The 23,601-nt window shown below is 39.3% G+C and overlaps 1 protein-coding gene across 1 annotated transcript in view; it reads left to right on the plus strand.

Annotated features, from left to right (window-relative positions):
* The first annotated feature begins 8,852 nt into the window (after positions 1 to 8,852).
* Positions 8,853 to 23,601, plus strand: part of mgat4c (mgat4 family member C) — a 96,548-nt gene continuing 81,799 nt past the window's right edge. The window contains exons 1-2 of the mRNA XM_018672578.2: positions 8,853 to 8,947; positions 17,905 to 18,388. The gene's annotated coding sequence lies outside the window, so the exon portion shown is untranslated. The remainder of the gene's footprint in view (positions 8,948 to 17,904; positions 18,389 to 23,601) is intronic.

Consider the following 23,601-nt stretch of genomic DNA (forward strand, 5'->3'; position numbering starts at 1 on the left):
CCAAGGCTTTATAACAACAAATCATGAACAGGCGCTGCTAAGAAAAGGAAAAATGTCTGCAGGAAAATGACAGAGAGAAGTGGAGTTCCTGGTAAAATGAGAGATCTGAGCTGTGCTCAGTACATTTGCTGTTTGGGGTGAATAAACATTGACTGCACAAATATTCAAATTTGCACTAAAATCACAAGACCAAAATGAGCTTTTTGTTCAAACTGAGGTGTTAACGCTGTCATCATTCTCTCAACAAGCCTCCAGCTTTCAAAAACTTAGGCATTTTCTGTCCTCTTGATGCTCCATTTCAAAACCGCACATGCATGTACACACACACATGAAGGCACATAAAGACATGTTTAAGTCACTCAAACACTCAAGTAAACATTCAGACCCACAGACCTGAACATACTCCCCTCATTTGTCTTTTCCTGTCATGAATACAGGATGTGAGCACAAGCGCACAGACCCACACTCATTTACAGTCCTGTCATTTTTGCAGATGATTCGATGTCCTGAGAGCCCGTCATTAGATACACAACTTCTGAACACAGTCCGGGGAATGAATAATAATGCAGCAGCAGCGTGAGCACTTGGCCTGCTCAGAGCAGCAGCAGCTCAGCTTACTTTCAGAGAGCCTGTCAGGGTAGTCAGCATTTATCTTGTCATCAGACAACACCACCCTGCTCTTAACACAAATGAACATAGACGCACATTTGCATCAGTATACACGTGAGGACCTTTCCAGAAACATTTTACTCCTGAAACGTTAACCCTTAATGTTCCTGTACACTAACTCAATTCTTAGAGGACACCAAATGTATGTTGTTAAATTTGCTAGTTCAGGTTTTTCCACTATTGTTATCATTGATCATGTTCTAACTCATTTTGTTTTCTAGACTTAAGCAAATATTAATGGACCTACGATGACATTGGAGGGAGACATATGCCTTAACTATAGCTCTTCCAATAACCTTAACATACTGTATCCTCATTCTGTCCAAACTAATCTCACTTCACTTTAAAGGTTGAAAACTCAAGGTGGTTCTCAAAGGGTACTAAGCCGTCACATGCACACACATACACACACACCCTATGTCTGTCTAACTTGGACTCAGTGGGAGCCAGGTTTTGAAGATTTCTTATTTGTATTTCAAGGTTGCGCCCTGCTCACATTGCTTGAGGGCAATGTCTTTGTGTTGACGACACAGCAGAGTTCATGGTGGAAATAGTGGAGTCACTCTGCTGCAAAATGAACCGCAACATGAAAAGCAGCTGTAATGGATGTCTAATAGTAAGTGCAGATAATTCTGTAATGAAAGAAGGGCGTCTGCGAGAGGACTATACCAGACATTTTGCTGCTTGAATGGAAAGTGAAGCCATGATATTACCTGGGAGACATGAAGTGATTTCCAGTTATTGCAGTTAGTTTCATTTTCAGTCTTTTTTAGTCTTTAGAAAAATCTTTCCAGGCTATAATTTAAGTAAAGATTCCATTATTACTTCCCACATTGAGAAGATAAATGCCTGCTGGTAACACTAACCATGTATGAACTTCTAATAAAGAAGCTGTTTTTGCCATAACTTCCTCTTTGTGTTCTTCCACACAATATACACTTTCATATAATCCTCCAGGCTACAGAAACAGAGGTAGTGGTGGAATCTATGGAGGAACGTTAAACTTTCAAGTTTTACTTTGGAAAAACAGGAAGTAACAAACAAATGTTTTCAGGGCAGAAAATTTCATTATTTTGTGCAAATGTGTTCAACAAAACATATGGTTGGGGGGCAATTCATTAATTATACAGTGATTTTTGTCTACAACAAATAGAGCTTTATTATACTTTTCTAATATTGCGTGAATCTTCTAGATGCAGTAAACATCATCAATCTTGTGCTACAAGCAGGTTAAAGAAAATGCTGAAATTACTAAGAAATTCAGAAACCATCTGAGGCCAGGCTGGTTATAGGAACAATCATTTCTGTGCCCAGTGAAACAAAAACACATCAGCGCTAAACTGAAAGAAAAAAAGTCTTATTGTTTGTTTTATGGTGCATCATCTGGTTTCTTCTGCTTCGGGCATCTTCTCATGTAATTTCGTAACTTTTAAATATGGCACAGCTGTTAAAGCTAACAAAATTCCTCAAGTATGTAAAGAGGTGATTAAATACACTTGTGGTCTCTCCAGCATGGGATGAAGTTCATCCTCGTTCATTGATCCCAAGGGTCATTTAAATGTCGAAAATGGATCATTATAGCAGCAGTGAGTTAAAAACCGAGAAGGAATAGAAAGAAAATATATTTCAGACAAAGTGTCTCTATAATATATAAGCCTGACCCATTTCAAAGTTCTACGTTTGATCACCAAGAACTAAAGTTACAATTTTTAATCATAACAGACCTCTGCAAGAAGCATATGTGCAGAGTGCACATTGTCTGGCTGGTGTCACATCAGTCAAACTGAGACTAAAAATTAGTAAGTCCTCAATTATTTTAGAGGCTAAGGGACAATTCACAATTACACTAAATTATGGTTATTTCCTCTGCTAAAATGAAAAACACAAAGTTGGATTGAAAATCACAGCATCTGCAGGCTGATCTTAAGAGCTGAGGGTCAGCTGAGGAAACAGTCTCCTAATGAACTGCTTTACTGAGACTGAGATGCAAGCAGTTGAGCCTTTAAGTGTAAAATAAAAGGGAAATTAATGCTGTTAGGACATTTAAAAATGCATTTTATTCACACATGCTCTAATTACATAATGTAAGAAAAAAAGGAAATTAAGTCCCTTAGCCACAATTTATGTTACATTGTTCAATGCATTCGATGATAATTTGTCAAGGAATGCAATTTTATTGTGACAAGGCCCTCAAAAAGACTTTGAAACCAAAATAAAAGTCACTTCCTCCGTATTTATCGCACGTCTCAGTGAGACATGCAGCCTGCTCACTGCAGATAGTGGGACTTTTTAATTACTTCCTCTGTGTTTAATTAGCACAACTTATTGGAGTTTTGTGCTGAGAAGAAGAAAACAAACATTAGTCCACAATCAATTACAAGTGGGTATAGTTTTAGAAGCCCAAGAAAAATGACAAAATTAATTCATTTTTAATGCTTTCACAAAACCTTTCCTCAGTCAAACATGAGCGTATTTCTAGACTGCCTGGCTGTATCTGTCATCCAGCAGGCAGCCAAAGTCATGGCTGACTTCTCTTTTTGACACAGGTCAACCAGGGGTCACTGGAGCAGCAGCATTGCCATAGTAACTCATTCTGCATGATATGAAACAAACATGGCCACCCTGGTCATCCATCATCTCTCTAGTGAGGCCCATCCATCATCACAGAGGCATGCTGACATCCACTTTGCTCTGGTTCCTCTCGGCTGGACTGTGATTGGACGGTGTTAGGGAGCTGAGTTGCCTAAACACAGGGGTGCTTTCATGCTTTCAGAGCAGAGAAACGCCCAAACTGTACGACCTGACAGAAACACATTGATTTAGAAATCTATAGAGATGGGATTCATCAACCTTGGGGCTTGGTTCACAAGAAGGTTTTCTTTTTTTCTCCTTCAGATGTTGAGCAGCATGAAGAGCATCAAGGACGACAAAACAGGGCCAGAGGCAACTGATAAGTACTGTGGTCTGATACGCAGCAAGGTGTTGTCAAAAGGAATTGAGAAGTCAGTTTGACTGCAGTTCTGGTGAGAAATCTTAAAAGACTAGTTTAGTCTTTCTGGTCATGGCAGGTTTTGACTCAAAGGTATACTCCACTGAACATCATTTAAGTGTCTTTTGACATTTCCAGTCCAGTGGAGACTTAGAGTCACTGCTGAGAAACACGTCAAAATGTATCCAAACGCTCATAACTTCTTAAACCACTCAAGCAACCTAATTCACATTTCTGCCCTTGAGCTATATGTTCAGCATAAAGGCGAGGGTATGCCTGGGAAAAACTTTCAACATGTTATCCAACCACATCAAAAGAATTTGCAGTTGTTCCGAACTGCCACACTTCAAGGCCTGCTCCTGATCCCAAAAAAAGTGCATCCGTTCATTACAGCTATGCAGACATCACAGAATAAAAGCAAACAACAACATGGTAACTGTGTTTCCTTGCAAGTGAAAAATGTTAACATTTTGCCTAATCGTCACAGTTCTTAAGATGTGGTACAAAAACAGAAATGTGCAAAAGGGACTTTTAGTTGCTGGAACTATTTGGGGAAAACTGGTGGTTTACAAACAGTACTCGCTTCTCCAGTAAATTGCTAAATAACTTCTGGCAGAGATTTGGGGCTATGAGGAGGCAATAGCATGACACAGAAGTAAACAATGGGTGTTTCTTTAAAATATATTGTCACAGCAATCTAACACCGCTGAAGGCAGAAAGGTGAAGAAGACACACAAAGTAGGACTGGTAAATTAACATAGATGTCACAGTGAAAATGGAACAAAAGCACTTTGTCAGCTGTGAATCCATAACCAAAATGTCTTCTGGCTGTCAGCGGACACATATTGTTGTGACAAAGGGACAGACCCACAGCTGGCTCCATGAGCAACTTAGATTTATCTGGATCATTAATAGTAAAAAAAAAAAAAACAAGAAAAAAAAACACTGATGCTGACATTTCCTCAGCTGACAGCAGCAGCACAAAGTGCTTTTGCTTTTCAAATTTCAGATAGAGTCCTTTTCTTCAGAGATGAAAGCAGCATGACTGGACCAGAACCCATTGAGAGATCCAGATAAGATCCAGAAGGAGATAAACCAGAGTGAGCCCTTCATACAGGAAGAAAAGCTTCAGCTTTTCTTTGAAATTCTGCAGAATAAAATGACATTTGAATAACACAGTTATCTACAATTTTGAGAGGACTGGATTGTGAAGCTGGTTTTATCAGGCTTCATTGTTAACACTACCTCAGTGGGATGAACACACAAAACAGAGGCATCTAAAATGAGACAATATTTTGATGATGTGTTCTTTAAAGTGATGAGAAAGAAACAGTTCAGTGGGGAGATAAGATGAGAGGGCCTCTGTGTTTGTGATGTACTGCGCCAATCAATTAAGTGGATAAGATGCAAATGATTACTCTTACAGAGTGGCAACTTAATAGCGACATAGATTTCTGGCAATTACGTTAATTACTTCATTTAATTTACAATGGTTTGTTGCAGACGGTGCATTACCATCATGGCTAACCAGCAGGCATGGAGGACAGGCAGTGAAGTGAAGAAAACAGGGTCAGACCCTGTTTGATCTACAACTTTGTGAACAAGCGTGAATACGATGCAAGTGTATTTTTTACACCTTCTCTCCATCTTTGCTAAATTTGACATTGTCTGTGCAAATCATTACCAGGTGTTAAATTCAACAAACTGGTGGCATTGTCTTCATTTATCTCTCATATTGTCCAAACACCTTTTTACATAATGTTTTAGAGATTCAAACAGGCTTTGTGTTGTTGTTTGCTGATGGTTGTTTCTGTTGGTTGGAAAAACCAATCAACTGGTGTTCTGTGGGGAAGATTAAGAATGAGGATGTCATCTCACTGTGGCAGGGCCTAGCTACACCTGGCTGCTTCCATCAAAAATAATGTCAGAACATTAAATGCTCTTAGCTGTATTGACTGGCATGCTGGTGGGACAAATACGACACATGCTCCGCCTTGGCAATGGCAAAAGCAAAAATATCTAAATAAATACAATGAAATAGTAATTTAGTTTGAACTTTACAGAGTTTGATGATCCTCTTATTTTTCCTCTCAGCACATTTTAATTTGTTAATTTGGTTCAGCACCTGCACCTGCAAAACTAATGACATTCCTATTAGCCTCTGCTGTACTTTGTGTTTCGTGCTAATTAGCACATCATAACTTGTAACTGAGATGGTGAGCACGGCTAACATTACACCTGCTAATCATCAGCATGTTAACTTTAATATTGTGAGAACTTTGGATATCAACTGTTTTTTTGTTTTTTTTAATGATAATTACAGCTTCTTACTAACAACTATTAGTCTTGTTATTACAATAATAGTATGTTTGGATTATGGATTAGCCTTTTGCAATATACTGACAGTGTTCACAGGTAATTCTTGTGCTATTCCACAGACAAATCTGTGAAAAGGTTATGCATCGCATTAAACAGGTGCGTATGAAGGTCACCCTGCTCATGATCATTATCATTATCATCGTAATTATTACCCCATCCTCATTATCTTCATCATCATTATCACTATAACCTCACTCCCATTCCTGTCACCATCCTTCTAATCTGCCCAGTCAAGTTCTTTAAGGAACTGTACTTCATATCCTGAGCGCTTCCCAAGTCAAGTAATGAATATTTATTGGATTTCACAGTCTGCCTTACTTTCTGTCACCTCATTTTGCTGTGGAAGTTGCTCGGGAAAAAAACTTTTTGCAAATTGCAGATTCTGTAGTTTTACACATGCAGTAGCGGTGGAGGGCATAAAGACTATTTCTTATCAGACCTCAGGGACTGTAATGTTTGGTAGTGTCTGAGCTCTGCTAATAGTCTGATAAAAGATCCTGCATACATTCCTAAAATCACATTAGGATATACAGCACTTTAATGAGGGTACCAAATATCAGCTATAAGTAGTCCAAGACACACCAAAATAGAAAGATTTTATGAGAACTGTAGTGTAAGTAATATGAAATGATGATCTGGATTTTGTGTACAGGGCTGCTGTTGGTAGCCTGAAGGTTGTTGCTTATTCTCTTATTTGCTGTATTCTTCAGATTATTTAGTGCCAAATTACAATTCTGATTTTTTTTCCCAGTTCATTGAAATCCACATTAATAACAGCAACCAAAGAGTCTCTTTCCAGCAAAAATTATTTAGATTTTATAAGAAAGACAAGTTAATTGCGGATGTCAACTGCATCTGCATCAAAGATAACGAAGGCTTAGATGATAATGATACCTCCACCTCCCCCATCAGGTCAACAAATGCACTCAGCTTAAAATTGCTTATTTGAGTCTTACTGTGATTGACAGAACAAAGATTGATCCACCCCAATCTCAGGCAGTGAACTTTAACACTGGCACAGGTAGTCGACCACAGAGTAATGCAAATGCACGCCTACACGGCGTCACCCCAGTGGACATGCGTCAACACTTTCAGTACGTATTGATCTCCTGGTGACACTGGATTTAATATGCTTCAGACTTGTCAACAACCACAGGGGAGGCAGGCCTCCTCTTGGCTCTCTTGATGAACATTTGGCCTTAGAGTGGGAGGAGAAAATCCTGCCGAGGATTTTCAGAGACGCAGAATATAACAGCACCACTGAGCTGACATTAAAATGACATTTCTCAATTTATCTATTTAAGTATAGAGGCATTGATGCCACTTTTTCTCTCACAATACTGATCCTGATACTTAAGCTTAGGGTACTGGCAAAATACCAGGGATGTTTTTTTCTTTTTCAATATACCTGCATGGCACCAGTTGAGATCATTCTATAGGCAAAGTAACATAAAGCCATAAGTATATAGCAACCATCAACTATGAGTGCTCATACATACATTTTTAAAATTCTATTGGGTTAATAAAATTACACTGCTTATTTCTCTACATTAACATTGTGAGAAATTACTTTGCAATGTGCATGGGATTGCTGGTATGTATGAGCTCATGTTCCATTTCTACCACATAAGATAAAAATAGCCAAAAACAATAAATATAAAATAAGTCAGAGATAAATACAGTGAGATAGTGATATACAAAAGTAGTGCAAAAATTATAATAATAAAAGGTCTTTAGTAGTTTTTTTTAAACAATGACAATAAAGATCTATTATATTCTAGCAACTAGCTGGTGAAGCAGCTAAAGAGCCAAATATTTGTTTCCAGAGCTACAGAGAAGAGTGAACACTGGACAGAAGCATGACTCCAAATCAATGCTAATGTTGTTCCATGCCATGTTGATGTATATACAGTGCCATAACCAGGGCAAAATTTAAACTGAGGACCAGCGGCATAAGAAGAGTGGGTGTATTTTATAGCTGTGCACTTGTGCATTTTACTTTTTCCCAGAGAACTTGGAGTTACAGACATGTAATTCCCTGCATGCTGGTGAATATTTAATGCATGTGAATCACAGGGTATTCTACAAACAGAAAATTGCTTTTTAGGACAAATAGTTTAAAATACTCTGAAAACTAGTTAATACATAACTACAACATTATCTGATTGCATATGATATTATTATTTTCGTCACACATGAACCCAAAGGAAAACAAAGCATTGGTGCACCCCTAAACATGAGCTAAAGAAGTTTCTTGTCGGTAAATCCACAAGGCAACATCACAAATTACCAGAATCCATTCACCACAGACACTGCAAGCAACCTGTTGTGACAACTTTAGTATTGTTAGTAGCTGGCTACGCCTGACACACCAGATCAGCACCCAGGACCTAATGTTTTACAAATTAAGAACTGCTAGCAAGCCGCGCTAACTAGCTAGCTAATTAGCTAGCTAGCTTGCTAACGTTTGTCTGATACAGGCTGTGAATGCACCGGTTCGACAGATACATGAACATGGCACACATGTAATAAGTACCTATCAAAAAAGAGCTCACTTAAAAGTTGACACTAAAATGTTACTCACCGCTGGCAAGTTATCTTCTTGTCCCTCTGACTGTCAGCAGGGAGTCCGACTCTCACGCTTCCGGTGTGTGACAAACGCTCTCACTCTCAATCTCACGCTGTTACGCTCTCACACTGCCCAACAGTTCCCACGTCACAACAAGCGGAACCAGTGATCGTATTTTGATTGGTTATCTACCGTGTTGATAGACAGCTGACGAGTACTAGCCAATCACAGCACAGTAGGGCGGGAGTTGCTGCGTGACTAGCAAAAACTTAACATTAAGTAGCCGATATCCCAGAGGGCGCTCAACAAGCAAGCCACACTCTAGACTAACCTAGCTGAAGGTAAGTCTCTTGGACATAAAAATCATGGATTAATTAATTAGTAAACCAGGGGTTAACAATCTAACATTATATAATAATTGTTTGAATAAATGCTCTCTGGGTACAGAGATACATTTAAAAATGCTTAAGCTATGTAAACAGCTAGCTAGCTTACATTAGCTCTCTAACATCAAGTGCATAGCAGAGAGAATGAAAAGAACATGTCGCAATGGTCCTTGGTTTTTCTATGCAACCTAGCTAGCTACTATGTATGCTTTCAAGAATTACTTATAAACTTTGTTATTCCAGATGATGAGTTTAATGAGAAACTTTGAGAAGGCAAGAGAGAGAGGAAGAGAGACTGGCATTAGCAGTTCAGAGGAAGACAGGGTGTGTGTTCATGTGTAGATTTGTGTGTGTGTTTATGTATTGGCAATACGTCTGAAGGATGATAGGTTCTTGTGTTCGTTTGCTTTTAATACATGTGAATTCAACAAAACAGTGCAGTTTTGATTTTGGAAATAACACTGTCTTTGACTTTCATCAGTGAATGAAACTTTGTGCCTTTTGTTGGGTTAGTATTATATTGTGAAATTGTGAGTATTTTCCTAGGTTGAAGTCCCAGTGTGGCAGTCCGGCTATATCCTTAAATCTTAGACCTAAGGTCCCGCTCCTGACACATATTAGCAGCTGCATACTTTTTAAAACTATGATGGTGAATTGAGTCCAAATATGTGCTTGTGAATTTAGTGTGCATACATGTGATTAAGCCCATGGCATCAAAGTCTCATTCAAGCCAGGTACCCAAAGTTGGAAACCCTGTTATCAGATGAGACAGATACACAGTCGCTTATCACTGAGAAATAAGTTATAACTGGCTGTAGAAAGTCTGTCTTATTGCAGACAATTTGCTCAGAATTGTTGACTGTTCTGCTGAGGGCATGTTCTGACATTACCCTAATAAATGCGTCAGCAGGGGAATTTATAACGATGTCAGAACACTTTTGTTCACAAGATAAAATCATGTTCTTTCACACACACAATGTGAAACGTCAGCCTGAGCGGAAAAAAATTACTGAGGTCCAGACCTTGGAGACCTCAGAGCTGGTTAGGCAATTGTTTTCTAACATGTTTAGCACAGTATATAGAGTCTGTCACCTTGTGAAGAAGTTTTTCTGTTGTGCCATGAATTATACACTGTTAAACAAAAAGTTTCATAAAGATAGAGCTGATTTAACAGTAGTCTACATGAGTTAGAAATGATACCTTATACTATATGTGATTTATTATCAGTTCTATTGTGTACAGATGCAACAAATACATTGTTTTGGCTGCATAGAGTGTAAGTGACCAACCTCTACTCTCTTTTCCCTTTACTTGCTTTACTGCCTGTGCACAATTGTTTAAAGTGTTTTCTTTGTTTCAGTACATTATATATTCATGTGCAAATGCCCCTCTTATAATGAGTGAATGTACATTATTTATCCCCAAGCTTAATGAACAGTCCTAGCTTTCCCAAATCACTAGAATATTACAGATCCCAAAGTGTCAGCACAAGCTGGGTTGTCAATATAATTACATTATGTAATTTGATAGCCTGGCATCAAGCCTCACTCAATGCTTTGGTTTCAGCTCGTCTTTCCCTCTGTCATAGTATCAAATAGCACATTTTGATATTTCCTCTACACCCTGGTGGCAGTAACTGAAGCTTATCTTAAGTTGTGCCCTTGCACTGCCTAAGGATTTATATGTATTTATAACACCTCCCAAACCAACAGTTACTGCTGCAGGTGGTGGTAAAATTAACCAACCACGGTGGGTGGTGATTGTAGGCCGCATCGCTAATCAGAGGTAAAAATCTCCACAGATTAAAGCAAGCACTTGCAGCGTCCTCACTGTGTCGATGTGCTGTCAGCTCAGCGTGATGATAAATGTTTACGGCACTACATTAAGAGGAAATTACCTCTTTTTGCTAGAGGCCAGATCATTCATTCACAAGCGTAGCATGCCCATCGTCAGCCCTGTTGTAAATTAGTCTGCACCTTTCAGTAGGAAGAAAGGTGGGGAGGATTAGAGAGATCAATCTTTTAGACGGGCAGTTAAAATCATTATTTGGCTTCCTGCAGGACACAGGTTGCGCTGAGGAGTGACAAATCGTCTCACACAGTTATAAACATCCCTATTCATGGACACCCGAGGGTATGGCTGCTTTGTGTCCCTCTGTATGGAGATGACCAGACTGACAGACAGGAAGAGAGGATACTGAGTTAGTGAGGTTATTAAGGCTGCAGGACCTCCACAGTTATTCATAAGGAGCGGCCATAACAAGCCCACAGTGGCTTTCCCAGCCAAGATTTAAAGTGTGCTTCAAAAAAATCCAACCATATCCCCATATCCCCACAGAATCTATTATTTTGACTCCCTCTCCTTTATCAAGGTTGGGAACCAAGCTCAAAGAAAACAGTAGAAAGATGAAGCCTTCCTCAGGCGTGGTATCCATGCAAAGTATCTGCTTTATACATCAAATCTGTCCAAAAATAATCACAAATTGGTTTATGGATGTAAGATGCCCTTGTCATGCTGTCACTGACATTGTTTACATGCGTGTTCTAACATAAGGAGAGATTAGCATTTTTAACAAACACAGATCTAAACAGAGTTTCCACATTGACGTGATTCAGACCCACAGCAATCACTGCTCGACCGCATCATCTGGTGCTAATCCAGCTAATCTTTCCATTGGCGAGTGTTCCAGAATGGCTGGTTCACTGTTATTTTAGGAGAACGATTAAGCATTGTGGAATTAACAATGGCTTAACCTCTTCACAAGATTTCTTTACATCCTGCCTGCAGAAAGCTTGGAAAAAAATATTCAATGGGGAGCTCTGCTGCTCTCACTTCCTGCAAAAAACACAATGTTAACCAAGATGTTCGTACCAATTACTAGATATCATTCATTGCATAAATGATACTGTGAGAAAAGGGACTTGCTTCCTGTATTGTGAAAGCCAGAATTTCAGTTCAGAATTTCAGTGGGATGGCGTTAACCACCTGGCTGTCCTCTCAGATAATACCCCCTCTTACCTGCCCTCTGAGATTTTAATGAGGCAGAAGATTCCTGCAAAAAAAAAAAAATCACTTTTTAATTACCAGTAGGCCCCATTTCCTCCTCTGTAGTCCAATAATGACTGAGTCTAGGAAATCAATTTAGTGCTGTACTACAAGAGGGAGTAGCCACATTTACTCCCTGAGCTGAAAAATGACCAGAAACCTTGCATATTTTGCACAAAGACCAAAGTCGTAAATTCAAACTATTGCATAGGAGCTGGCCCAAACCTCTCTGAAAGAGTATGTGGATAAAACAGACAGAGTCTTCATTTGTTTTATTAGCCAGTTCACTTACTGAACTTTGACTGCTTAATGTGCACAGTATGATAGATCACACGTAATATGTATACTGTATATTCTATTGTCCCTTTGCCATGTCAATAGGTTACCTGCATGTACTATCAAAACATCACTAGTATCACTTTTGAATTGTGATGCTCAGATAATTGTTTCATACTTTCATACCAGTTATTCACTGTGTTTTTGGTCAGTGGCACTTACAAAGGTACAAATTCTTCAGGATCTTTGGTAGAAAATGTTCTGCCAACTGAGTAACACACAGTCTAAATGAGTTTAATTAAATGAGATTGAGTTGTTTCAAAGAGTATTAGAGTTTACATAGCAACAATATTTGTGATTAGTTCTTCAACAAATGAAGCTGTGAATGTTGTGAGCAGCAAGACTGAGCCATCCCTTTTTCAGGATCATTATTGGTGTTATAGGTTACATCAACTATGTGGTTATGTTTTGGCTATTTCTAGTTTTCTGTGAGACCATTTTGGACTCATTGTTTTGTAGAGACAGACAGACATAATCTGTCAGAATAGTCTTCAGTTGTCTGTACTGATAATAAACATATTTTGCAAATTATTTTTAAATTACTCTGAAAATCTTTGTACTAAGATATATTACTCCCAGTGATTAAAATTTTTTTCTCTGTTTCAGTAACATATAAAAGAGCAATCTCATTATTGATCCGCCATAATTATTTACCCAACAAGCGATATGCTAGCTCAGGTTTAGAAACACTATTGTGGCAGCTCCTCTGGGGAATGTGATTAATTCACAATTGGAATTCTGTCACTTCCACCTTTGCCAGGTGTGAACAAGATGCTGATTGGACAAAACTTTGCGAGCCACCTCTGCGGGACAAAAATCTAGCAAGATCTGGCGAGATGGTCTTATGTTTTAAAAATGCACACAGTGGCAGACTAGAGATGGATCCCATCCCAAACACTCCTCCTCTGTTCCTTTGTCAAACCATGTATCAATAGATTGTTCAAGCGTGGAGCGGAAAATCTTCAAATCTTCATCTCTATAAATGTTCAGAGGCTGACTGAGATCCATCCAGTTTATCTTTCTGTCGTCCATCAGGGAAGCGGTGATCAATATCATGCATGTGTCTCTGAGGAGGTGTGAAGCTGATGATGTCAAATGATGCTGGATGAGCCCAGTTTGTGTCATCTGCTTCCTGCATAGAAAATAATTTACTGTGTGTGTGTGTGTGTGTATGTACGAATGTGAGGTCTAGTACACGTCTGTATGTATTCATGTATGTGATATATTTGCCTATCCATCTACCCATCCATCTATCTGTAAGAAAAATAATTTGCGTTCCTTGTGAGGAAATGAGGTTGTTGCAGCATCAAAGGTAATTCAAGGCCAAAAGAAAAACAAACAGAGCTAGACTCAGAAATAAGTACGTTATATGCTGTATAATATAGGTATCCATAAATATATTGTATGGTGAGTATGCAAGATATAAATATATTCCATTTAAAACCAACCTCAACCACAGTAGGAAGTTCCTTGTAATATGCATTTTGTAGATTATTGGTTCTTAAGAGAAAAATCTCAGTTAAAAAGAAAATGTTGCCGTAAAATCCTGGTTTTTGTAGCAGAAGTAACCTTTGACCCTGTAATTCATCCCTTTGATTCAAAACCTCTCATGAGTGTGGAGAGCCTCACATTTTGCCTTTGGATTTGAGAGACAACTTCCCTTCACCACAATCATTTGAATAAAGAGGACGAACAAATACAGTAACAATCTTAAAATAATCTAAACATCCTTCCTTGTTTACTTCCACCAGTCTAAACACAGTGGCACGCTCGCAGTGTGATGGTTGCCCAGGGGATCTGCCTTGTATTTTATGCATTCACACAAACCTGTTGCTGGCCCTTTACAGCAGTTTCTTACATAATAAATGTGGAGCATAGCAGAGGGAATAACACTAACCCTAACAATCATCAACAACAACGTCACCATATATAATAAATGCGGACATTATAATTATTCATTCACTCGTTTGAAATGATGATCTACTGTAGACTAAGAATAGATAACCCTGGTAAAATAAAATAAACAGAAAATATTAACATTAAACATTAACATTTTTTCCTCTTATTTTCCTTTTTATTAATTGTCTCATCTCCTCTGGGGGGTGTCCCAACAGCCATGTTGAATTCTTGACATTTAAGACCTTATGTTTAGGTTTTCATGCAAATATTAGCATGACATACTTTTAAATGAGTAAGGGAAGAGCTTCTTATAGGGACCTACATAAAGATGGTTACATATTTCAAATCTGTTTCTGTTACAAATATACTGAACAAATCCAAAACTATGATCTTAGAAATCCCCTGCAAACACTTTCTCTCCAAATGAACATATATATATACTATATACTCAGGATACTCATTATCCTATAGGCTTTAATCCAATCAGAGTCAGCTGCCAGCTGGTCTGGACAGTTTACAATTCTGGTGTGGTGGTGTATGTTCATTTAGGGGTACAGTATAGTGAAATCTGGAATGCTGCATGTTAATATTCCTGGTACTGGTTCAGGGTATATTTCTACCTCTCAGAGAAAGAGTTTTCTTTAGAGGAGTCAACCCAGAATCTGTTTTAGAGTGGATGAAATGAGTTGATGTTATTGAAAGTATAAAGCGCTTGTCTTTCTTATCATTATTCAAACATTCATTTTCTTATTTTTGCACCTTTTCCAATCTGTCCTGGGTGCACCCTTGGCTAGAGCCTGCAATCACAGTCAGCCTATAGAGCTGTGAACATATACAACATATTCACCTGCAGAGTTAGAGGCATGTTCTTCCCACAGGGCTATGGAGAATGAGCCACACATTCTCTCAGAGCCACACAAATGCATACATTCAGCCTGTAACTGTACATGCACAGACGACCTACTGTTCCAGGTTGGGCTGCAAAAACAGAGTTGACATGGGTGCTTGGCTGTTCTGTTGCTGAGGCTTGGGCTGCTATTTCTGGACAGGCTCCTATGATTCATCAGTGGCTGTTTGGAGGTCTGACGTGTCAAGATGTGTCATTCCGCTAATTGTCACTCTGACTTATCCTAAGCCCTCTCCAGCCCCTGAGCTCTCTTCTGACCTGAGATAATTCAGGCACAAAACTAAGCAGAGAGAGCAGGTTTTATACACCTCAGGGAAGCAGAATCTGGTTTGGCTCTCTGGAGGTTTAGTGTACAGCTGGACTACAAACGCTTTTGATACTGATGGATACCAGTTTCCTCCTGTTTCTGCATGTAGTACAGATTTTAGATCAATGGTGGAAAAATACTTACATTCTTGAAACTAATCATCCTGCATTCAAAATCAGTAGTAATAAGCAATAATTCGCAATGAGGTGTTCTGATATACAAAACTATTAGTCTGCTATTATTCCTATACCTCTAATGAAGAGCATTGTTCACCAGATAAAGGTGTTCTGGGCTGAGCGATTATACCAATTATACTCCATAGATCCAAGTGTGTTCATAGCTTTCCAATCATTTTACACTTGTTCCAAGAATAATACATTTCTTAAAGTGGCTGTAATATATTTATCACAAGGTTCATAGTGACAAACGCACAGAGAATTATCACCCAACTCCACGGTTTTCAGTCATGTTATGTTTTACATATTAACTGTACACAGCACTTACACGTTGTATAGGGTGTAAAAAGTTCCCGTTTCTATTCCATGCTTGATATTTTACAGATGTTTTTATTAGTTTACTTCTCAAATGCATTTGTTTTGTGCTTCTTTGCTACTTTCATCGCATGGGATCAGTTAAGTTCATCTTATCTTAAACCTTCCTCTGCAACTAGCAACTACAGTCATCAGAAGCATATAAAAGTACACCATCTTCTTTTGATATGTGGTGAAGCAAAATTATAAAGTCTAGTAAAACGAAAATAGACTCACTCAGAGTGCCTCCAAACTGTACTAAAGTGCAGTTCTTGAGTAAATGTACCCCATCCTCCACCAGATGTCTACTGGGAGAGAGCAGGATTATGAATACATGAATGAAGTATCTCCCAGAGCCTAAATATTCAGGCCTGTGCTGTTCAGACTAAACTTTCCACAACTTCTCTACCACTGGCAGCCTTGATATGATTTCTGAATCTAAATTTAACGGACAATAGTGAGCAACTGTGCCTGGCTTGCTGTGTGTTTCGTCAGTACCCAAAATAAATGTTCACTTCAACAATGACACACTGCTAACCGTTATAATGAAGGTATTTTTATGCACATTTACATCCCAGTACTATTCAGGAGGCTCCACATTTCCATTTGGGGCATGAAAACACCATTTCCCATCTGGTATAAGCTCCCATCATGATTATGTGCTAGGATAGGCTCATATTACCCAGGATATCCTATTTAATGTTATTTTTTGTGGTCACACTAAGTTCTCCTTCCATAATAATATCCAAAGTATTCAGCTTAATTATGTATGCTGGGGTATTTGTGATTAGGATATGAATATGCATATAAACAGCTTAGCCCAAATATGACCTCAACTGAAGCATGAGCTGGTATCCACAGTATTCTGTGTGTGTGTGTGTTTGACTGTGCTCACTGGTGTGAAGTCATTTTCACTGAAATTTTCCAATCACGCTTGACTAAATAGGCCCACCATGACTTGTGATTAGAAACAGACACTGATATTTTTCACATTGCATCTTTCTACACTGATTAATGCCTTAATTCTCATACTCACTATATCAAAGTACAAGTTATGGAGGCTTTTTCTATGGTTATACACATTAGACATCAAGGACATCAAGCTTTATATATATTTAAATATATAATATATATATATACACACACACACACACACACACACACACACACAGTATATTGGAGCATCTAAACCTCTAAAAGTTAAATTCACAGCGTGAAATACTTGTAAGAGATGCCTTCATGTTTTGAATCAGTCTCACATCTCCTCAAATATTAATCAATGGAAGATTAATTTTTTTTAATCAAAGTGAGGGCAGCAGAATGTACTTACATTAAAAGCAAAAGCATCCATTATACACAATTACCCTTATAATTACCCTCAGAATGTGCATTATATAGGGTGGGGCTTTCTAATCTGGGGTCCAGGTTCTTTGAGAGGTTTCCAAGAGGTCCTGTCAAAGTGAAGGTTGGTTCAATTTCACTCTCCCTGTTATCTCCCACTCGACAATGGAGAAAAGCAACAAAAGCCTTTGAAAGGCTCCATGGGATGAAACCTCTATTAAGTCCTCCAGACCTCTATTAGGTCTGGATTGATTTTTTGACATAAAAGTTTGGGCAGCTATGCTCTAACTTCATAGAATTTGTCAGTGACTTCTTTTCAAACCCAGAGCATCCTAAAACATCTACAGGGTTTCTAAACTAATTGCTTTTTTTTTTCTCTCCTAATCTCCCAGAAGGGGGCTTTGGACAAATGTGCACCCCTCTTAGAGAAGATATGGGCTCCCCTAAAAATCTTATTAGCGCTCCTGGGTGTGAGGGTTACAGCCTTTGAGCCAGTCTCATCTTCGGTTGTATTTTAAATAGGATGCACTTTGTCTTGTGATGACAGGTGAATCCAGGGATCTGACCGTCCGCGCCACGCATGCACCGCTGGAGCGCACGAATCCAGTCGCACCGCCCTCCTGCCCGCCTGCTGCCGGGAGGAGCAGAGGAGAGAGCAGACCGGAGCGCGGCATCAAGAGTCACGGTACCTTAGGGATGTGGCAGCGATTTCTACAGCTAGAAATGCCCCATGAAATTCTAAAAGTTTGTCTCCTGTGAGAGCTGAAGGCAAAGGAGAGAAAAAAAAAGCAAAACGCGAGAGGAGGGGAAACAAATCGCGCGGAGGTGCAGCAGCCTCTGCAGAAATTTCCAGCGCTGCCTTCCCGCCTGCCAACGCTGTCGTTCGGGATCGCGAAGCGCGACGGAGCCGGTGTCCGAGCCAATCTAACCGTCGGAAGACAAGAGAGAAGCAAAGGGAGAGAAGTCCACTTCCTCACATATCCCCCACTGACACCTGCGTTTGGACCCCCGCAGTATCTGCTGATGTGGAGGTGAGTGCCAGTGTGGGGTTTGTGTGATGCTGACTGGTTTGACAACGAGTTGATGTGATGGTTGCTGAAGGACTCACAGGTAAGGCCACGTGGTCAGACTGATAACAGTAGCAGCACGTTTGTTCAGGGTTTTTTTTTAGATCAAGCTCTGCAGTGTGTCACTGAGATGGAGCCCAAGTCCCAACTTTCTGCACATCACAATCTCCCTCACTGCTCAGGCGTCACAGCATGTTGTGCTGCGTGTCTGATAACATCAAAAATGCAGTAAGTCACATTCAGAGAGCATCCCATTTCTATCCAACCCAGAAACAGAGGGAATCAGAGGTAAAGAGTCCTGATCTTTAACTACAGCCTTTAACACCTTGTAGCTCCACTGAAGAAATCAAAACATCAGCAGGCATTGTTTATCTAAATGAAACCTGTGCCTAATGGATCACAGCCGTATAAATACATGTGACATTAGGACACAATTTCAAACCAGGTAAACCTCATAGGCAAAACAACATGGCATATGCTTATACTGCGAAGTAGTGCAGAAACTAATAGTTAATGAATTGACTTGAAAATGCACAGAAAATTAATTAAAAGAATAACTGTACAAATGTTGAACACATTCAATATACAACTGTGCAAATTTGCTGAATGTCTCTGTATAAATTCACTATGTTTGGATTCTGAACTGTTGGTTGGTTCAGCATATATATTCAATACAATATTCACTAGTTGCAACTCCATTGTAAACCAAAACAGCATGTATATCACAAAAATAACATAACTTGCCTCTAGGGCTTTTCAGTCACTGGCTGACTCCAGCTCTCTGAATATCAGTGCAGCTATAAGGAAAGAGCAACACATCTGAACAGCAACTATACAAAAACACAGGCACTTAGCAATGTTTTCAATGCTTAAAATGTAAACAGCTTCTTTCCAAACAGAGATATCAACAGTATGAAAAAATTATGAAATGAACGTCTCATATCAGTTTACTTCATGAATGCTGAATTGAAACTGTAACAGTAACGAATCACCGAAGGCGTGCGTTGTCCTTAAAGTCGCCATAGCATTGCATCATCTGCCGGAGCCGCTCACGTCCTGCAGTGCGAATGACAGCTCCATGGCTCATGTGAAGGGCCTGTAGCAAAACAGCAGCTCATTACAAGTGCAGCAGCTCGGGCTTCCTCTGGCAGGAGGCTGCTGGCTCATTAGGGGTCACCGAGGGGCGAGTCTCCTACTATGAGCCTCAGCTTGTTACCAGAGCGCTCTGTGAAACCACTGTTAATTGGAATGAATTCATTTTCAGTGACAGATTGAAAAGACGTACATGAGTCAGTAAAACTATCCCTGTGCTGTGGAAAACTCACTGTCCTGCTGGTGATATTTCTTTAGTTGCAAAATGTATTTTGCATAATTGCAGTCAGTCCTTGAATTAGACAGCCAGTCCACAGAAGCAGGTTTGATCCCCACAACCTAAAATAGTAAGAAAGCAGGACTCTGCAGTTGCATTAAAAAAGTGAAGTCTACGAATAGAGACATGATCCCTCACTGGCTTCCCATCTGTGACACAGACAACTGTGTTCATTGGAACACAAGTTGAAGGTCCCATTACTGGAAATTCAGCTCCAGTTCTCAGCAGCAGTAGGCAGGATTTTCTTCCACTGGACCACCTGTTTACCAGCTGGTTTGTTTTTATAGTGACAAAGATAGAGGTCAAGATAGAAAAACTCTATTTTCATTTATGACTCCCAGTTATTTCTACATTGTTGTTACGTTACTGCCTTGGTCTGTATTAGCAAAACAAAAGAAAGGGTTGACCATGAAAACCCATCTTTAATATATGTAATCTGTGATAGATATCATTTAATGGCAACTGTGAATATACAGGAATTGGCATATATTCACATATGGAATCCATGTTTCAGGGAAGAAAGCCAGTCCTGCAAAATACAGACCAGGTGTATAAAGTCAGTGGAGAAGAGAAAAGAGCCACACCTGAGACACAAGTGGACACTGACACATTGACCAGAATCCCAACTGCTCCAGTGCAGTGCTCCTGTCCAAGTGCAGTATTTACAGAGTCTGGACGTAAAGGGTTACACCGTGTAGCTGTGGTAATACTGGGCAGATCCCAGCTGTGAGTGTGTGTATGAATGAAGCAGGAGTTGGGCTTGAACCAGCACAGGGCCTGCATACTTTCTCTCCCAGCCAAAAAATGACTAGACTCTTAAATAAAATGAGTCACACTTTTACATTCATTCATACTGTACAAGTAATTTAAATGAAGTCATTTTTCTTTAAAGGAAAGAGAGGCTTCCATTGACCCTGTGTGCTCAGGCAGAACATAAACCTAAAAAGCTCTAATCCTTCATACTGTCTGAATGGAATTACATGCAGACTTATTTCTGTTGCCTTTCCACAGTTAACACAGACAGTTTATGTGGACAAGATGAAGATGTCTATCCTAGGAAGACATTTGTGTTTGTTTGCTCTAAAATCTTATTTATCTCCAGTTTTTTTAAAGTTTTTTCAGAAGTTTCTGTTGAGTTAAATGATGTAATCATCCATCTGCACTTAAATGTGCTGAAATGATGTCTCCCAGTTACTTGACTCGCAGAAATTAGGACTCAAATTGAATTACTGTCAAAAAAAAAAAAAAAAGATGTTACTTGCAGTGTAAGATTCATTGAACTTTTCGCTGCTTGGAGACATTGATGATTGCAACATCACCCACTCAGGTAGTCTGTGCAGCCACTCACTTGATTTTCCCGTGAAAGGTTAGACAAATGCCACAAATAATTGTCGGTCTGCCTCTTGACCGCACTTTTCCCCCCGGTGTCTTACCATGTTGATTATCCGAGGTGGTGCAGGTCACAAATGTCTCGAGCAGCAGGAATCTGTATTGGGCAGCCGCGGAGCTTTGCTGTGACACGACGGATGTGAGGCGTAAGTGTTGGAGAATGAGGGCTGCTTCAGTGATAGCGGATCTGAGCTCGGCTCTGTGTTCAGCCGCTGTGAAGAGAAATCTTAATGTCACCGCTGACTGAATGACTGAGTTACTGACTGACTTCCTGCCTGGCTGAATGGGTGAAAGAATGGACCGTACTTACAGCATGCTTAGCACCAATGCCAAGATTAGCAGAGGAAGGAGCTGAAACACTCCAGGCATGAATCACAGACTGTATATTCATACAGTCTGAGATGCATTGATGTTGCCGTCAAGTGCTTAGCCGGTTCAGTGAGCAGTGTGATGCAAAGCTTGAATATCATGTTTATTGAAAGGGGGGAGAGAGGAGGGGTCTCCTGGCTGGTTAGAATATTCAGCCCCATATGCTCAACATACGGTTTTCTCCCAGGAAGACAGAATCAGTTGTCGTCAGGCACAGAGAGTGTTTTAATTGAGCTCACCAGCATCTGTTGTTAAAGTTTGTGGAGTTACTCTTACGACCTGAACTTTTTATTTTTGAAGTGACTCTGGGAACCCTACAGAGACTCATCATTCATTTGTTAATTCAGTTAATTACATTTGCAGATTGTGCAATTTTACCTCTATTTTCACTCACCAAAGCCATTTACAATCTCAGGTGCATTACTGTAAGTAACAGATAACTGTAGTCAACCTCTAATGGCAGCCAATAACTCTGAACCCCCACAGGTACATCCATTTTGTGCTAGGAAGAATCTTACTCACAGACTCTAGATGGAAAAGTAGTTGTTCTGCATTAAACTGTCAAGCTTTCTACATTTTATGTAGCTGGTTAGTAATGGTGGATAAATATTAAATGAGTATTAATTGAATCATTAAAAGGTAAAACTGAAATGCCACGACTGATTAAAGACAAAGTTATAGAACTGAATCAGCTCTCAGTTACTCATTTAATAACTATCTTTTTAACTGATGGTCTAAATACTTAAAGTTGTGAATTCAGGTTCGAATCCTGCTCATGAGAAGAACATAAAACAGAGACAGTAAAAGTAGGAGCCTAAAGCAGGACCATAAACTTCTGGGAAATATTAAGTTTAGCTCCTTGTATAAAGTGTGAGGATTTATGTTTGTAATTTTATGCAACCTTAAGGTAATCTACAATAATGTGTTACAATATGATTTCAAATTTATGCACTGTACTTTGTGCATTTTAACTTCAGAGACATTTTGTCCATTAAAAGAAGCCTCAGTATGGCAGACAGATGAAACTGTAGCTGTTGGGGGTAGTTCAATCCACAGCACTTCATCTCATGATTCATCTGTGCTTTAACAATTCCCTTTTACCACCAGTGTTTGATTTGGCTCCTCTTTTTCTCTGTCTTTGAGAGGGGTTCAAAACGGCATTCACAACATTTTTTTTTAGGGACAGTTCTTTGTACCAAAAGCTCAAAGAGAGGAGCTTTAACTGCTGCACATATGTGTGAATATGTGTCATGTGTTGTGGAGGTTTAGTTTCCAGCTGTCACAAAGCAGACTGCAGGACATTCATACAGTGATTCAACACTGAAAAGTTCATTCACATTGTGGCTGGACAAAAACCAAACACAACAACTCAACATTCAACCAGTGAAGTTAAGATGTTTGTATTATTAGTTCAGCTGATTGTTATTCCAGTTTACTATTTAGAGTGGTTTACCTTGGCTGCTGGTATCACCTCTCTCTCTGTCAGTTGTTAAATCTGTTGTTGGAGTGTGAACCTGGAGTATTTTACGAAGTCCAGAAAATGTTACTTTTCTAAGATTTGAGAGACTAAAAACATTATTCAAACACATTAATAAATAAAACCAGCACACTGTGATACGCGTCCAAACTATAAATGCAATGTTTTGATCCAAAGTGGTCTCACTTAGGCTGAAAATTTCTGAAAGAATCACCAGCTTAGTAACTCTAAATTATGTATCCAAATAAACAGAAAACCTCACATGGCAGAAAATGGGGAGCAGACTAAATAATGCCTCAGTTCTAGTAAGTCTTGAAGTACCTCAGCTGGACTGGCAAAGATAATAAAAGACTTGAACTCTGGTGCACCAAACCCAGCAGGGTATAAAGTGAATTTCATAAGTTTGCTGACCTGAGGAAGAAAAAAAACATTTTTTAAACAGTCACGGTTGTTTTCAACTACAAATAGTTTAAATGTGTTTTATCATCAGGTTGTGCTTCAAATTCCTGATGTCCCTCTCTGATACTGAATGGCTTTTTTTTTTTACTGCTAGTATTGTTAAATCTACTAAAA

The sequence above is a fragment of the Lates calcarifer genome, linkage group LG10, assembly GCF_001640805.2.
Source record: "Lates calcarifer isolate ASB-BC8 linkage group LG10, TLL_Latcal_v3, whole genome shotgun sequence".
NCBI lineage: Eukaryota > Metazoa > Chordata > Actinopteri > Centropomidae > Lates > Lates calcarifer.